General features: G+C 56.2%; 1 protein-coding gene across 1 annotated transcript in view; it reads right to left on the reverse strand.

Moving 5' to 3' along the window:
• Positions 1–3,851: 3,851 nt before the first annotated feature.
• Positions 3,852–16,553, reverse strand: part of VOLCADRAFT_121436 (uncharacterized protein) — a gene marked incomplete at its 5' end in the record, with an annotated part of 37,004 nt that continues 24,302 nt past the window's right edge. Inside the window, 17 exons of the mRNA XM_002955440.1 lie at positions 3,852–3,977; positions 4,043–4,242; positions 4,341–4,649; positions 4,700–8,936; positions 9,094–9,447; positions 9,562–9,992; positions 10,047–10,137; positions 10,171–10,227; positions 10,272–10,591; positions 10,658–10,820; positions 10,877–11,181; positions 11,889–12,198; positions 12,237–12,678; positions 12,827–12,903; positions 12,953–15,782; positions 15,832–16,075; positions 16,136–16,553. The remainder of the gene's footprint in view (positions 3,978–4,042; positions 4,243–4,340; positions 4,650–4,699; positions 8,937–9,093; positions 9,448–9,561; positions 9,993–10,046; positions 10,138–10,170; positions 10,228–10,271; positions 10,592–10,657; positions 10,821–10,876; positions 11,182–11,888; positions 12,199–12,236; positions 12,679–12,826; positions 12,904–12,952; positions 15,783–15,831; positions 16,076–16,135) is intronic.

Genomic DNA, 16,553 nt, shown 5'->3' on the forward strand with positions numbered 1-16,553 from the left:
GCCGCCGCCGCCGCCGCGCGTATTGCGCTGCAGCGGCCCCGTCAGGGCAGACAGGAGCGTCTCGGCGGCAGCGGAGGCGGTGCGCGATAGGCCGCCGCCGCCGACGCCGCCAGCAGCGCCTGATGCGGCGCCGCCGCCGCCAGCACCGACGGGAGCGGCAGCTCCGCCGCTGCCAGCTGCCGTACACACCGACGGCGCCACCGCCGCAACGTCGTCGTCCATGCACTGTAGCAACACTTTAAATTGCGGATGATCGGCGTACATTTGAAAGAAGACCTGCGACAAATATGTTTCGTTCCACACATACATACAGACATACACACATGTCGGGGGCCGCGTCAAAAACACTTCTTCCTTGCCGATACCTCATTTACCGTACAACTCCCAACTCCCAACCGACATTACATCCGCCCGCCCGTTATGCCCAACATCCTTCCCTTCTCTTCCCTAACAACCTAACAAACAGAGGAGGTCCGCCTAAATAAATCAAGATGAAACCCAAAACAAATCTTTTCAATAAACCTTCTGAACCCTGAACCCTGAACCCTGAACCCTGAACCCTGAACCCTGAACCCTGAACCCTGAACCCTGAACCCTGAACCCTGAACGCTCCACTCCACTCCACTCCACCTGCTCTCCCAGCTGCCACTGGCCTCCCTTGTCCAGAGCAGTGATGAGGGAGCAGCAAGTGACTGCGTCACACTCGATGTTGTGGTCGCACATGTGGTTGAACACGTCGATGGCCAGGGACCACTGCCGCCCCTTGGACAGGGCGGAGATGACCGCGGAGTAGGTGATGGCATCACGAGCTAGCCCCCAGGCCTCCATCGCGTAGAATATCTAGAGGGGGGTATGTGTGTATGTGTGTATGTGTGTATGTGTGTATGTGTGTATGTGTGTATGTGTGTATGTGTGTATGTGTGTATGTGTGTATGTGTGTATGTGTGTATGTGTGTATGTGTGTATGTGTGTATGTGTGTATGTGTGTATGTGTGTATGTGTGTATGTGTGTATGTGTGTATGTGTGTATGTGTGTATGTGTGTATGTGTGTATGTGTGTATGTGTGTATGTGTGTATGTGTGTATGTGTGTATGTGTGTATGTGTATGTGTGTATGTGTGTATGTGTGTATGTGTGTATGTGTGTGTTGTGGGTAGGAGGGAGGGAGGGAGGGAGGGAATGGCGCATTATTTCCTATTCCACATCAAAAAGAAAAACGATGGGCGGGCGGGAGGGGGGAGGAGGGGGGAAGGGGGAGGTAGGGAGGGGACGGACTTGCAACAGCAGATCGTGCTCCCGGACGGGCGGAAGGAAGCCACTTACGGTGCGATATAACACGGTGACGTTTCATATGCGGCTCTTAGTTGGGTAGTTAGACCAAGCCCCCACCCCCCTCACTTTTCCCCACTTTCCCCCCCCCAAGCCCTTCTTCTTGCAGGCATTGGGCCCCCAAACCACCTCCAAAAGCGACGGACATACGCACATGCGCACAGACATAAACTGCCTCGGGCCTCTTCGTCTTGTGTGTTCCCAGGCCTCCAACTAACTACCGTACAACCTCCCTATCAAAGTAATCTTTATCTTAGCTCTTAAGTCCATACATGCACACATACAGACATACAGACATACAGACATGCACCTCACCTGCAGCGCCTTCTCCCACTGCCCGCCCTTGTCGCAAGCCGATATGGCGGCATTGGTGATGGTGGTGTCCGGCATAAGGCCCACGCAGTCCAGCGCGTCAAACACCTCCAGCCCCTTGGACCACTGACCCTCCCTGGTGAGTTGACTGACCAGCTTAGTAAGGCCTGAGTGTGGGGGTGTGGGGGGGTAGGGGGGAGGGGTGGGCGAACAGCGAGTGAAGGGGGGTGGAGTGGGGGGAGAGGGGGAGGGAGAGGGGGCGGGAGCGGGGGAAGGGTAACCAAGAAAAGGGATGGCCGGACGATTGGCTGTAGATGAAGCCAGCCTGCGGATAGGCTAGCCTCCCCCAACCTAGTTTGTTGTTGTCGTTAGATTACAACCAACCAAAACCAACTACCACGTCGTGGTACCAGCCTCGGATGTGCATGGGGGGGGGTGGCCGGGCGGGGGGTGGGGGCCGGAAGCCTGATATGTGATCGTTGAAGGGATGGAACCCTCGGGCGTGTGTGTGTGAGGGGGGGGGGGCTACTGCGGGGAGGATTAAAATGCCGTACTCGGGTTGGGGTGGTTGAATGCGTGCCGGTGTGGAGTCTCTCCCGCCTGAGCCGCCCCTCGTCCCCTTCGCAGCGGAAGGGGGAGGAGAGGCAGCTGACGGGAGGAAACGAAATTCAGGCGCCGCATGCCGCGGCTCCATTCTGCAGATCTTCTAAGGTCATACGAGAGGCACCATGAACAACATTACAAAACAAGATATGTTTCCCGACAGCAGCACATTTATAGTTGTCCCTCCCTTGCAGACAAATCAAGAATTTCTTTCAATCCTTGTCCACCCAGCCACCCAAACCCTCAAACCCATATCCTGGAATTTCCCCTTACCCGTCCCCCCCCACACACATATGTATACGTAGAAATGACAAATGGCCCAGAAGCCTCTCCCACTCTGTAGCAATTCTATATGTATACATCACATACATACATACATACATATACACACACACACACGCACATACACACACGCACATCCCCGCTGGGGATTTCGACCTCACCAGGAAGTCGGGGGCGGAAGGTGGCGGCCGTGAAGATGCGCCGAATCTCGCCAGTGCCTCCAGGTGCTGTGTTCACGGCCGCAGTCAGGCTGCAGTACGACAACGTACCGTACACAGCTGAGTACAGAGCTAAGTTTGTACGAACGAAAGGCCAAGCATGACAACGCCCGTTTCCTTTCAAAAGAAAATTGTTGCCGTACTACTGTGCCGTACAACTACCTGCGAACTACATGTGCACTATCCTATCCATTCAATAGAGGATATCTCGAGATTCTTCTGGTAAAAGAACTGTGTGGTAAAAGAACTGGATATATCACGATACTTCAGTTCTTAGAACATTTGAAAAACCCATTTGAACACCGTTCCATATAACATGAAGTCGGATGGGGTGAATGGCTTATGGTGCCCCTCTAGCAGGGGAGGGCAGGGAATTGCCTCGGGAAGGAGGCCACTGGTGAAGCTTAACCACCCTGTAACAACATCAACATGACGTTTGCAACTCTTCAAATGTTCAAAGTTAGCAGCACATTCATTCATCTTCCGTTCACACCATAAATTCATGCAACAGAAACTTATGCACCTGTACGTATCGATACGAGAGAGAGAGAGAGCTGATGCGGCATTTTCAAATTAGTTACGTGGGCTGCCGTACCTCTTCATGTCGTACACCGGCCCCCCCGGCGGTCCACCCCTTCCCAAGCTGGAGTACGGACCTGGGTTCGGGTGGTTGGGCCAATAACGGACAACAGATAACGATGCGGCAACGTGGCTTTATAATGTGTATCCACACGCGTATGTATGTATGTATGTGCGCGTGGGTCTCCGCCATCGAAAGATCTGGAGGGAAATGCACGAGGGAAATGTCCGATCCAAGTTTCGGAGGTGTCGGAGGGAGGGGAGGGGAACGTCCAGCTACGGGACCCGCCAAGACATGCACCCACCTTGGCGGTGTGCACCGGCGTGTGTGTTTCGGTGCACGTCGGCAGCCAACGAGGGAAATGGGCCGCGAGCTCTCTATGTATCATCGACCTGCTACGATATATGTAATACACATGTATATAAAAATAAAAAAATATATATGTATATACAGATACAATATACAATGTATAACATACGTGTATTTGTTATACGATATGTCTTAAGTCTGCGTGCAGGAAGGCGAAGGCAAGACCGCGACCCACCTCGCGGCGGCGCGGTGTACAACTGTTGGGCTGTCGTACCACGTGAAGGCGGTGTGAAGAAGCCGCCGTGCGACCCCGCCGGACTCGCTGGTGGCGTCGAACCCACCCAGCCGCCAGCGCCGCCGACGCCGACGCCGACGCCGGCTGTGTAGCCGCTGCTACTGCCAGAGCCGCTCCCCGGCGGCGGCGGTGGCCCGCGAGCCGCGAACTGACCCGAATGCATCGACGCAGCGGAGTGGTGCGACGGCGGAGTGCCGTACAGTACGGAAACTGGGTGGCCGAACCCGCCGCCAGGTGCCGGGCTTGTCAGGGAGGGCAGCTGGGACAAGAAGGAACCGCTCTCGTCGCCGCCTTGCGCCGCGGCGGCCGCCTGCGCGGCGGCAATGGCGGCGGCGGCGGCGGCGGCCGCGGCGGCCGTCGCCTGCTGCTGCTGTTGTTGTTGCTGCTGTTGCTGTTGTTGCTGCTGTTGTTGGATTTGCAGGGCCGCGATCGCGGACTGGAGGTCGGCTGCTGTGAAGACTGCGGGGCCGCCAGCGCCGGAGGAGCCTGGGGGCCCCCCGCCAACGACGGCGAAGTCGGTGGCGCCGGAGGGCGGCAGCGCGGACGCCGCTTTGAACGCCGACTGCCGCATCATCATGGCGGCGTTGAGCGGGGCGGGCTGGTGTTGTCGAAAATGCACTCGATCTGACGTTGATGTATTTTTCAAACAGGGAGGGAGGATGATGACGAAGAGGGAGTTGGGTCGTCTCCTCGCTGAAGGAAAGTCGTCCCCACTTTATTTACGAACGGACGGGCGGACAGACCGACAGACGGACGGACGGACGGACGGACAGCCAACAAAATGATTATTGCGGAGGGAGGCGACACTCGCAAGCAAGGGAAGGAACCCACTTGGGAAGTGGAAAAACGCTATCTGGTAACTGCAGATACTGGGGAAGGTCGCGCAATAGTAGCAGCCGTTCACAGGCGTTGATGTTGGATGTCGATGATAAGATGATGATGAGCAGGACCGTCCTGCGCCAGAGCGAGCCTTGATAAGAAAAAAACAGCGCTGCCGCGGCTCGCTCTGGCGCTATGCTGGCTGGCGAAACGAAATGCTCTTAACTCTTGAATCGATGCTTACGGTTGTTGCTGTTTCCTTGTTCTTGTTCTTGAGGTTGAGCTCGGTGTGTTAGCGTTGGCGAAACGAAAAGGCTGAGGAGAGGACTCACAAAGCGGGTCACGTAAAAAGCGCGGTCTGCTCAAACAAAACCGACCAAGCGAATCCACAAAGCGCGCCCTGTTGGCGCCTGGCTAGCTGACTTGCTCCTCTGAACCTAACAGAACGAAATATCGTGTTGGAAATCTGTATCTGCTTATGTCTGACGCTAGCTGCACGGCCTCGTTGTTTACCCTCCTCAAGCCCTCGTTGGAATCACGGGCGGCGCGCCAGAACTTTTTTGCGCAACGATGAGGGGCTCCCCAGCCCTGGCGGGCCCTGGCCGCCTCCTTGGCCGGCCCCTACAGGGAAGCCTTCACCTGTTAAGAACCGAAAGGTGCAGTGAGTCGACAAACTTGCAGCCTTGCGGCAAGAAGCAAAAAAAACGCGGAGGGGAAGGAGGATGGCCAGCAGATGGCCTCGCTGCTGTTTGAATTGACTTGATAGCTAACAGAAGAACACCTAGTACCACTTTGCTGGTTGAGTTCCTGAAGTCCGGCGGTGAAAGGGAAACGTCTGCGGACCGCTCTTTCAAAAGGGTGAGGGCCGCCAAAGGTGCCGACGGGCGAATTTCTTTCCACCTGAGTGACACCAAACATTGGACCATGTACGGCTACTTCACATTTTTGTTCGTTTCGCATGCACACATGTGCCCTGCGGACGAGGGTCCCTCACATCATCCTCAGCAGCACACCTCGTGGATCTCTCTGATGCACGCATGTCCCTCAAACTTGCTGCGGATTGCGGGCCGAACATCTCCTTGGCCAGCACATCCTTGTATCGACTTGAATATTCCTAACCTCAACAGCACAGTCATCAAAATGGTTCTTTCAACCATTACCTCCCTCCGGGAGCATCAGAAAACAATACTGTTCGGCCATAAGCCAAAGCTCCTTTCCTGCAATCGACTCCCAACTAGTAATCTATTCGTCCTCTGTGGCGGTAGGTGGGCAACTGGTCGGAGGCATGCAGAGCAGACCTGGGTGGCAGTCGCTGGACGCCGCCTCTGCTGCGCGCGCGGAAAAAATCGCAGTTCTCAATGCTCCTCAACCAAAGCGACCCGTGGGTCATTCGGACTTTTATTCCAACCTGCAGCAATGCGTCATGCAACTGCCCCAGGAACGTTCGCATGCGCTACTATTGCGACGGATATGCCTATTTAAACGATGTTTGGGTGCGGGCATGTGGTCGAGACGGGGTGCTAGGTATTCATACCTTCGGAAATGTAAACTTCATCAAACAACGACACAAGCAATGCAGACGTCCTTTCTCGCACAAAGATAATACCAGTCATGGCATGCCTAACACCAGGGCATGCACACAGCGGGATTATAAACTTTTTAGCAACACGGAACACCATAACGCGGCCTCCTGGCAGCATAATGCGACCCAGGAAAGGATCGCAACCAGCAAACCACATCACGCTTCCTTGTGTGCATAAGTGCGTTATAACACATTTGTCTCTCACAAGGATGCTTTGGCAACGCTTTATCAAGCGATCGGCCGGATTCGCTATTATTCCCTGACTGCTCGCAGCACCAGGGCCGCATCCCAGGGCTTTTACACGCGCGAAGTGGACTAAAGCAAGATGCGAATATGCGTGGACATAATGGAATGAAATGTTAGGAATGGAGATGCGATTGTTACAGTGGACCCCGAACGGGTCGAGTGCAGCGCCCATAGGAACGCCTCCCGCACAACACTGTGGGCCTTATTCAAAAAGAACTCGGCCAGGCCGTACTAACTTCACTGGACACACGGCCTCAGTTAGTACGCTTAAACAAAAAATTGAGGCTCCGACGTGCGCCCTCAAACTTCGTCATTGTATATCGGTAAACGGCAAGCAACCATGTCTGCGTCATTGACATATAAGAAAGGGTGATTGTGAGGTACATGATCCCAATGTTTTGGCAAGTAATCCCGTGCCGCAAAAGCAGTTAAACGGGCCCAAAAGTCAGAGATAACCTCGTATGTAATGCGGTTAAGCGATGGCGTTGATATAGGCATGTTGGTCTGGAGACCTTCCTTAAACAACAAACGGCGACCGAGATTGAGTGAGCTGATGGCCGCGAGGCATACAACCTCCCATACACACGAACAAATCCAGGTTGGTGGAATGCCCAACCACAGGTTAGCCCGGTTGAAAAGGTCAGGGAACTCAAGTTCGTTTTGCAGAGCTTCACGAAGAGCCAACGCGACAGTACAATCCCAGAAACGATGCCGACGATCCCCACAAAGCATGCGTACACCACAGGGGCACATAGCAGCCGGGATACCTCTTTGACGTTGCGCCCTATGCATAGGAAAGGCAGGGAAACCATCAAGAGCCAGCCTCCAAAAGGCTTCTTTATGCTCGTTATCCCACCGAAGTCTCCACATGCGCGACAAAGTACGACGGAATTCCAACAAAGTATTGGCCAAGTTCTCCGGCGATAAGACGATATCAACAGCATCCAAAATAAAATCTTCATGTTTGATATCAAGCGTTCGTAAAGAAGGTGCCATTAGTAAAGTCGTCGCAAATTTAACCGTTACTTGAGAGAAATGCAGTAACACTTGACCAAATCTCCATCCCAAGCTTTTGACAATTCTTTTCCAGGCCTCTTGCGGAGGCGGTATTTCATGGTTTCTGTCATTAATAGCTACTATCGCCGCTATGGTCCATTGCGGGGGTAGGCGGTCGATAAGTTGCGATATACGCGTTATGGCAGTCGCCCCCGACTGACACGATGCCGGCAGGGGATGCCTCGGCGTAAGCCCTAATATGCCCCGTACCACGATAGTACGAAACAGATTCGTACAATGAAAGTGTTGCGCCTCAGTAAGGCCTTGTACACCAACCATGCGCACCAAATTCCACGTAGACGACATAGCTGTGTGGCATCGTACGGCCATACCTACGGTATCTAACCCACGCAAATTTCTAAGATCACCAAAATGTTCGTCCAACTGAGCGTCATTTAGCAAAGGGTTTCCCCAAAGAGGGATATGGTAACACCAAGGACCCGGAGCTAGATGTTGCGCATCCAGAAGGAATGGAAGTGTCGCATGCTAATAATGATTGTTCTCAAAGGACGCTGCAACGGTAAGAAGCCCCAAACAACCAAGCCTTTCGCCACCGCGCAGTTTCACCGCTTTTGCGAATCGCAGTCTACGTATCATTTACCGCCAACCATGAGAAGCATACATCATCATACTTCTCCACATAAATACCAAAACATCACAGGAAAAGCCGGGACAACTTAACTTGAATCCTACCGAATCCTTAACCTAATCCTATCGAAGCCATGCTCTCTGTGGACCTAAACGTATCAGGCTTAACCAAAAGCTCGCGCTCGTCGATAATCACTTGCTCGGCCGAACATGTAAACCATCGTTCCTCCCTCTGCGTTTGTCCTACCCTGAGAAAGCTCCAGCAAAATCACCTTCGCACGCGGCTTCCCCTGAACTGGCCCTCCTCCCCCTCCCCCTCCCACCGCATCCAGCGGGGCTTATCCAATCTGGCCTGGCTCATCTCACCTCCCCTTTTCTCGTCCTGCATTCGTGCATTTCAGGACTCTTTGCGCCCTGACAGCAATCCTTTCCAGGCCTTTGTCCCTGGCGCCGCGATCGTTATTGACCTTCCTTTCGCCGCCTTCATCGCCACCTTGGCGCCCGCGTCGCTGCGCACACCGCCTTCGCAACGGCCGAATCCCACGCCGCCGTCTCCAGCACCGTGCTCAGCCTAGCGCTGGTCACTGGCTGCAATCCTATACCGTTGCCCAGCGACGATGTCGACGACGCCGTCGGCTCCTCCACAAACGCGGCCGGGCAGCAGTCATACCAAAATGGATGGTTCGAATTCATCGGCAAGTTGCCGAACGTGGTGAACGCCACCGCGTGCCGCGCCGCTGCCTTAGCAAGCGTCTTGGCAGTAGCAGCCGCTGCCGCGGCCGCTATTGCTGCTGCTGCTGCCTGACGGCTCCGTCCCGTCTTCCATGTCATAGTGGCTGCCGCTGCCGCTGCCGCTGCCGTTGCCAGTGCTGCCAAGCTTCGGCCCCCTCCTCCTGTCGGTAGCAGCCGCACCAGTCCCCAGCGACCGCCGCCACCGCCGCCGCCACCGCAAGGTTCAGCACCTCCGCCAGCCGCTGCCGTGCTCGCCAACTCCCGCTCGAGAAGCCACACGAGGTATCGCACGGCAGCGCCGGCGCGCGGCACGTCGTCAGGTGCGGCCCCCAGAGGCGCACCCGCCAGACTCGTCTGCGCTCCCGTGCTGGATCGGTGTCTGCCCGTACAGGCCGCCGTACATCCCGAAGCTCCCCCCTGCGCCGCCATCGCCTGATTGAACAGGGCCAGCATCTCACTGCAAAGCGGCACGACTAATGGCCCTGGATCTGCCCCGGGTGCTGGCGGCAGCAGCGGCGGCGGCGGCGCCGCCGCCGCCGTCGCAGCCGCCGTCGCAGCGGGGCCGTCGACGTCGGACGTGGCCGTTACGACCATGACAGTGGCGTCGCCGCCACCATTGCCTGCTCGTACAACAGCATTTCCAACGGCTTCCGCCGCCACTGCCGCCGCCTCTGGCGCCTTTTGTAGCCCATCCCAGGCCTCCCTGACGGCTCTGCCGGCCGACACCGCCACCTGTGGCTGTGCCGCCGCCGCCGCCGCCGCCGCCGCGGCCAGCTCCAAACTGAAGCCCGGATCGCCAAAGCAGCCCTGCCGCAGCCGCAATCTGATTCCCCGGGCCAGCGCCGCCACCACTCGCCCCGTCAGCAGCAACCTGCGGCCGCCATTGCCACCTCGGCTCGGATTGCGCTGTGCGCCGCGAGTTTGGCTGGTAACGGATGCGGACGCCGGCGCCCTAGTAGCTGCCTTGCTGGCCCCGCCACAGCATCGGCTCGACTGCTGCCGCGAGCCCGCCCCGCTGCTGGAACACCTAAGGGGATACGGTTGTCTTTGTTGTTGATATTGTTTTTGTTTTCGATACTGTTTTGGTTGTTTTTTGAGGCCGCCATCATGCGAGTTGCGTAATGAGCTTCTTGGGGAGGAGTTGTGTAATGACCCCGCCTGGAAACCTGCGGTCTGATGATGTTCCGTGGTGGTGGAGGTGGAGGTGGAGGTGGGGTTGTTCTGGGGGGCATCGAAGCAGCGGAGCAGCGGCTCCAGCCGCCGTGATAGCTCCGCTGTGGCGGTAGTTGTGGTGGTGGTTGTGGTAGTTGTGGTGGCGGTTGTACCGGCAGAGAGCCGTGGCTCGTAGAGGCCAAAGGGCTCGGACGCGATTGGAAAGGATAAGTTGAACGGCTCGCCGAACTCGAATTCGTACAGTTCAGCGGTTCGCCTGAATGTGGTTGGCGGCGGCACGGAGGGCGGGGAATTGTGTTTTTCCCGCGGGGAGACTCCCCAGGGTTAGAGGGGAAACATGCGAAAAGCACGGAGGCGAGGTGCTAGCCCCTCGGCTCAGAGCCCTCAGCGACTCAAGTGAGAAATGGGGAAATGGAGACTCTCCCAGTTGCGACAGCCAGCTGGTTTCGGAGCAGCGAGGCGGGACAACATACCCGCGTACATATGTACATACATATATGCGCACATACATACATACACGTATACACACACACGCACGCGCATCTCGCGATGTGATAACAAACACGCATGCGCGTTTTGATGTTTAGGAAGTGAAGGTGATGTCCCTTATTATATCGTATCCTCAAGCAACAAATCTTTTCCCTCCGAACGCATACAGACGCATACCCGTACCCGTACACGTGCACGTACATGCATACAGACAGACAGACAGACAGCAGACAGACAGACAGACAAACAGACAGACAGGCAGATGTAGCGCGCACACACAGGCGCACGCACCTGGCCAGCAATACATCGTCCAGCGCCGGCAGCACCGGGTCGAAGGGACAGCCCATGAGCAGGTCCATATCCGCCAAGTAAGCGCTGCTGTGGGCCTTATGCGCCCACCACACCAGCAGCACATCGGGCGGAAACAGCAGCGCCTCGAAATGATATCGTTGGGCTAGAAGCAGGAAACGACAGTACCTGAGGGGCAACGGCAGCCCAACAGCGGCCCAAGTAAATGTTGAATATGGGTGTGCCTGGGCTTGTGGGCTGTGTTTATACACCATAACACACTGACACTGACACTGACACTGACACTGACACTGACACTGACACTGACACTGACACTGACACTGACACTGACACTGACACTGACACTGACACTGACACTGACACTGACACTGACACACACACTGACACACACACTGACACACACACTGACACACACACTGACACTGACACTGACACTGACACTGACACTGACACTGACACTGACACTGACACTGACACTGACACTGACACTGACACTGACACTGACACTGACACTGACACTGACACTGACACTGACACTGACACTGACACTGACACTGACACTGACACTGACACTGACACTGACACTGACACTGACACTGACACTGACACTGACACTGACACTGACACTGACACTGACACTGACACTGACACTGACACTGACACTGACACTGACACTGACACACACACTGACACACACACTGACACACACACTGACACACACACACACACACACACAGACACAGACACACACACACACAGACACACACACACACAGACACACACACACACAGACACACACACACACAGAGACACACACACACACACACACAGACACACACACACACACAGACACACACACACACAGACACACACACAGACACAGACACACACACACACACAGACACACAGACACACACACACACACAGACACACACACACAGACACACACACACACACACACCACACCCTACAGGACTGCGTCCCCTCCTCCCCACATCGCCACAGCCACATCAATCCGCCTCGCAACACACCATGGCAGCCTCCCCTTTCCTTCCCTACCATCGCCGCCTATCCAACGCCGTACACCCCATCCCGTCCTCACCTCTCCACCGCCGCTTCTAGCTCCTGTGGGCTGCCCGTAAAGCCCGCATCCATCAGCCGACCCAAAAGCCAGGCCGCTTGCGGCAAAAGGCCCACCAAGCGACTCCGCATCTCCTCCTCCCATGATGTCGTACTCCAGGAGGGGGAGGTAGTTGACCGTCGGTCAACGGAGCTTTGCCGCCGCTGCTGCTGTTGCTGCTGCTGCTGCGGCTGATGGTGGTGGTGTTGGGTAGGAGGGCTGGTGGCGGTTCCGGAGCCTAGCTGCGGTGGCCAGTACGGCTGGTATTGGGGAAAGGCCGTACAGTGTGGAGGCGAGGAGCGGCTTGAGCTGGAGGAGCTGCTGCGGCGGCCACGAGGCCTAGGGGTCCCCCCACCGCCACCAGCTGTCGAGCTGGTTGCCGAGAAAGCGGAGCTGCCGTCCGCAGGTAGAGGGGGCCAGGCCTGAAGGGTTTGGGTGGTTTCACGGGAGGGCGGGGGAAGGCGTGTCGTGCTGCGGTCTGCCTTGCTGGCTGTGGCACAGCGCCCTCCGCTTCTTTCCCCTTAACGCTCTTCTTCTGTATGGCCTCCTTTGCCGGCAAAGAGACAGTCTCCGCTTGCGGAAGCAGCGCACATGACTTGCAACCACCCTTGGACCATACAGACAGTAGGGAGCAAAACCCCGTTCCCTACACCCCACCTTCACCAGCCACCAACCCGCGCCTCCCTCCCTCCTCCCTCCCCCCACCCTCCTCCACCCCCACCCCCACAGACACCCCCTTCGGCCCGCAAGCACACACACCTCTACACTCCACCCCACCCCCACCGCACCATATCCGGCGGAAAGACACCCGCACCTACAATCATACACACACACACTCTCCCCTCCCGCCCCCCTAACCCCCACCCACCCACACCCACACACGCACACACACGCACATACGCGCACCCACCATCCTGGTCAGCGCTCCGGCGTCATCGCTTCCGTCGCTGAAGTTCAGCGCCTGGAGAGGTCCGGCACTGAGAAGCTCGGGCTCCCTTTCCGGGGCCGCACGGAAGGCCAGCGCAGTGCAGTCTTCTACGTAGGCATGGATGTCAATGCTGCGGTGTAGGGCCCATACCAGGGCGACATCGAGAGGCGGTACGAGGGGCTCCCGGTCTCGGGGGTCGTCCAAGCGCAGTAGCAGTGCCAACCAGTGGCAGCAGTAGCGCCGTACGGCTAAATGGGCCCAGGGACCCGTGTAGAGGCCGCCTAGGCGGGTGTGTGCGGAGATTTGTTAGTGGATGGAGGACAAGAAAGAAAGAAACGGAAGGAGGAGCAACAAATTGGACAACAATGCAGGGAGTTGGGGCTGGGCTGGGGGTTCTTCGTGGGTGGGTTCGTGGAGAAAGGGCGCGGCGGCGTTAGACGGGTTGACCGTTGATGAGCTGGATTTGGTTAATAAATGAAGAGGTTGCATGTGATGGATTGGGTTTTTTTATTAATAATATGCATGTTATATTCATACTATAACGTGTAAATTGCTTGGGACTATGGGCAGCTCGCGAACCGTGGCGGCAGCGTTCTGTTATAACACTCGACTTCGACAGCCCAAACGAACGAACCATAAGCTGTAAGGACTAGCTGATAACAAATTAAGCGTTTAAGCTAGTGCTCTTTGAATATTTACTCTTTGACCTTTGGAAGCAGTTGGTCACGCATCTGGAGGTAACATAACAATTGCAGGAACACGGCTAGACTGACTGACCGCTTACCACTTGTGCTGCATGATTTCCTACTGCGTATGAGGAATAATCTGGCATAAATTTGTTCAATTGATCTTAGCAGCAAGCTGAAAAGGGAGGCGTTTGTAACACCGTGACGAACGGTCTACCTCGCGAGCACAGTGACTATTCTCATGTAATTTGTATTGATACGCCAAATAAAAATTCACATTATTAATTTAAATCTTTCGGGGTGGACTCCCTAAAAGAGAGCCACGTAACAGCAAAGTTTCCCAAAACTCGCCACGCAAAGAGTCCCCAAGGAGTCGGTTCATGGCGTCATACTTGATCCCAACAGCATGCGTAGCTGTTATCCAGATAAATGCTTATATACACCTATGCATATCAGTGTCGTGTCGTGTTCCAAGCAGCTAAGGCCTTTCCATCCTTACCAAGTGGAAAAATGTCCGCTGCCATGAGAAGCCTTAGGAAGGAGGCTGACTCCACAGTAAGGTCCACGCTGAGGGCTTCCTTCACCCTTTTTACCAGGTTTGGGTCCGCGTTCGTCCCCAGCGCCCTACCCTCATCCAGTGGTAACGTACAGCGCGCTAAGGTCTCCATTACACGGATTATCACAAGTAAACTGCCATATAGGCCATATATATATTTGCACCCTCGTAATCAGGTGGCCGCAGGAGTAGTGGAGTCGTCGAGCTGTACGGTACAACAAAGCGGCCAATTCAGGAAGTTGCAGGAAACATTTGCAGCGACCCTCCAAAATAAGGTTTGTACGAGTAGATCGTGTTTATCGACGCTTAAAGCTTTCCGAAATGATTGGTCATGTAAACTGGCCCTGGGGTTCCCACAGCATCGGAAGTGCAATTGTTATGGTCGCACGTTACCTCAAATGATACGTAATTATAGTTCCTTTGCGCAACTAGTTTGGTTGATGGGCGGAACGGGGTCGAGCCTTCGTGAAAGGTGCTGCATACGAAGTGACCGCGGGCCACGGAAGAAAAGGAACATCTGAAGACGCATCGTGCAAAACCGATGCACGCAAAGCTTTTAGCTTTACTCGCCTTGCGGAACTTTAAAAACACAGCCCTGCAGAGTTTATTATCCGTCGTAAGGGTTTTATTTTTTCAAAATGTGCATCAAGAGAGAAAAGAACCATCCACCAGCTACCTTTTCCATTTTTGGCAGTATAGCTGTTTGCCACCATGGCAACAGAACAAACTCGCATTGCGACGACTGGAGTTAGCCATAGTCTACGAAACCCTTCCTGGAGCTACCTGGACTTGAACAAAAGCTAGGTATTAACGGAAATCGCAGAGAAGCTTTTACTCTCATTTTCAAAAAGTAAATTTTCCTTTTGACCCCCTCTTGGCCCCCTCGTGGCCAACACGACGAGCAATCTGCCCAGACTGGCTGGATCTGGATCCACGTGACCTCAGCCTGCGCGCCGCCTCACTGCCGCGTCTTATCAAAACCCTGAATCACCAGCCACCTCCAGCCAGCCCCGCCCCAGCCCCCCGGGCCCCGCGCACCCCATTCCTTCTCATTTACCCCCGCCTACCCTTTCTCCTTCTGCTCGCTCAAGCTCAAGAGAACTCTGAGGTAAGTCCAGGCTTTCCTACCACAGCCCCCACCTCTGCCGCAACACCTGCACAGCGATACGCGTCCGTCGGTGCTCCAACGAACCTAGCGCCGGTCCGAAAAACTCCAGGCCGCGCTGAAGATGACTTGCCGATTGCGGAGATAGCATCACCACGTCACAAGCCGAGGGAAGCGACTGCGTACCCGGCTGCTGCTGGCGGCCCCTGATCAAGGTGGTGCTCGGACCTTTGGGCGCCACCGTCAACGTTGACGTTGGCGTTGACGTTGACGTCGGCGTTGACGTTGACGTCGACGTCGAGAGGACCTCCTCCGCAGCCCCGAGGGCCTCCAGTAATCCGAACACCACCGCCTCCACCACGTCCACACGACCACGCAACCCCAGAACCGCGGCGGTGTACAACACACCCGACACGTCACCTGCAGCTGTGTCGTACATGTACGACCCCAGTCTCACACTGCTCACATCATCCTCATCCTCATCCCCAGTCTCATCTTCATCTTCATCCTCATCCCGGTGTTCCCGCTCCACCATGGTCGCCGCCGCCGTCTCCATGTTCGTCTCCGCTGCTGCTTCCGCTGCTAGCCGTTCAGCCCTCTTGCGTACGGCGGTGAGCCACGCGGGCCTTGCGCGGCGCACCTCCCGCACCATTTCATCCAGGGCGGCATTTCCTAGCTGTTCGTCCCGCCAGCCGGCAGCCGCCGCCGACCGCAGCAGTCGGTGCCAGTGCCGCAACCGCATGCACTCATGCACAACCCCCCTACCCTCACCCCTACCCCTAACCTCACCATACCCACCCCCACCACCCCCATCCCCAGCCTCAATAGCTGCGGTCCCCTCAGCCCGCCGGGAATGGCCCTGGGCAGCTGAAGCCTCGCAGCCTGGAGCTGTGCGGCACTGACCGCGGGCCCTCGACGCTGGCGGCTCCGAGGAGGACTCCACCGCGAACCTGACGGCCGAATGGAGGAATGACCGCGCCGCCGCCGCCGCCGCCGCCGCCGCCCCCTCCTTGGTAGCGACCTGGCCGCCGCCGCCGCTGCTACTGCTGTTGGCTGTGACGGCGGCGGTAGTGGTGGTGGTATTGTCGGTGATAGCGCTTGTGAGGGGTTCTGAAGCTCCTGCTAGCCGTCCGGCGAGGTTCGCCATAGACAGCAACTCGTGCCTCTTGAATGCGGCAAGTCGGTACTCTGAGGCGCCAAGTACCTATACACGGACACGAACACAGACGGGAGGAG

Source organism: Volvox carteri (genome assembly GCF_000143455.1).
Source record: "Volvox carteri f. nagariensis unplaced genomic scaffold VOLCAscaffold_51, whole genome shotgun sequence".
NCBI lineage: Eukaryota > Viridiplantae > Chlorophyta > Chlorophyceae > Chlamydomonadales > Volvocaceae > Volvox > Volvox carteri.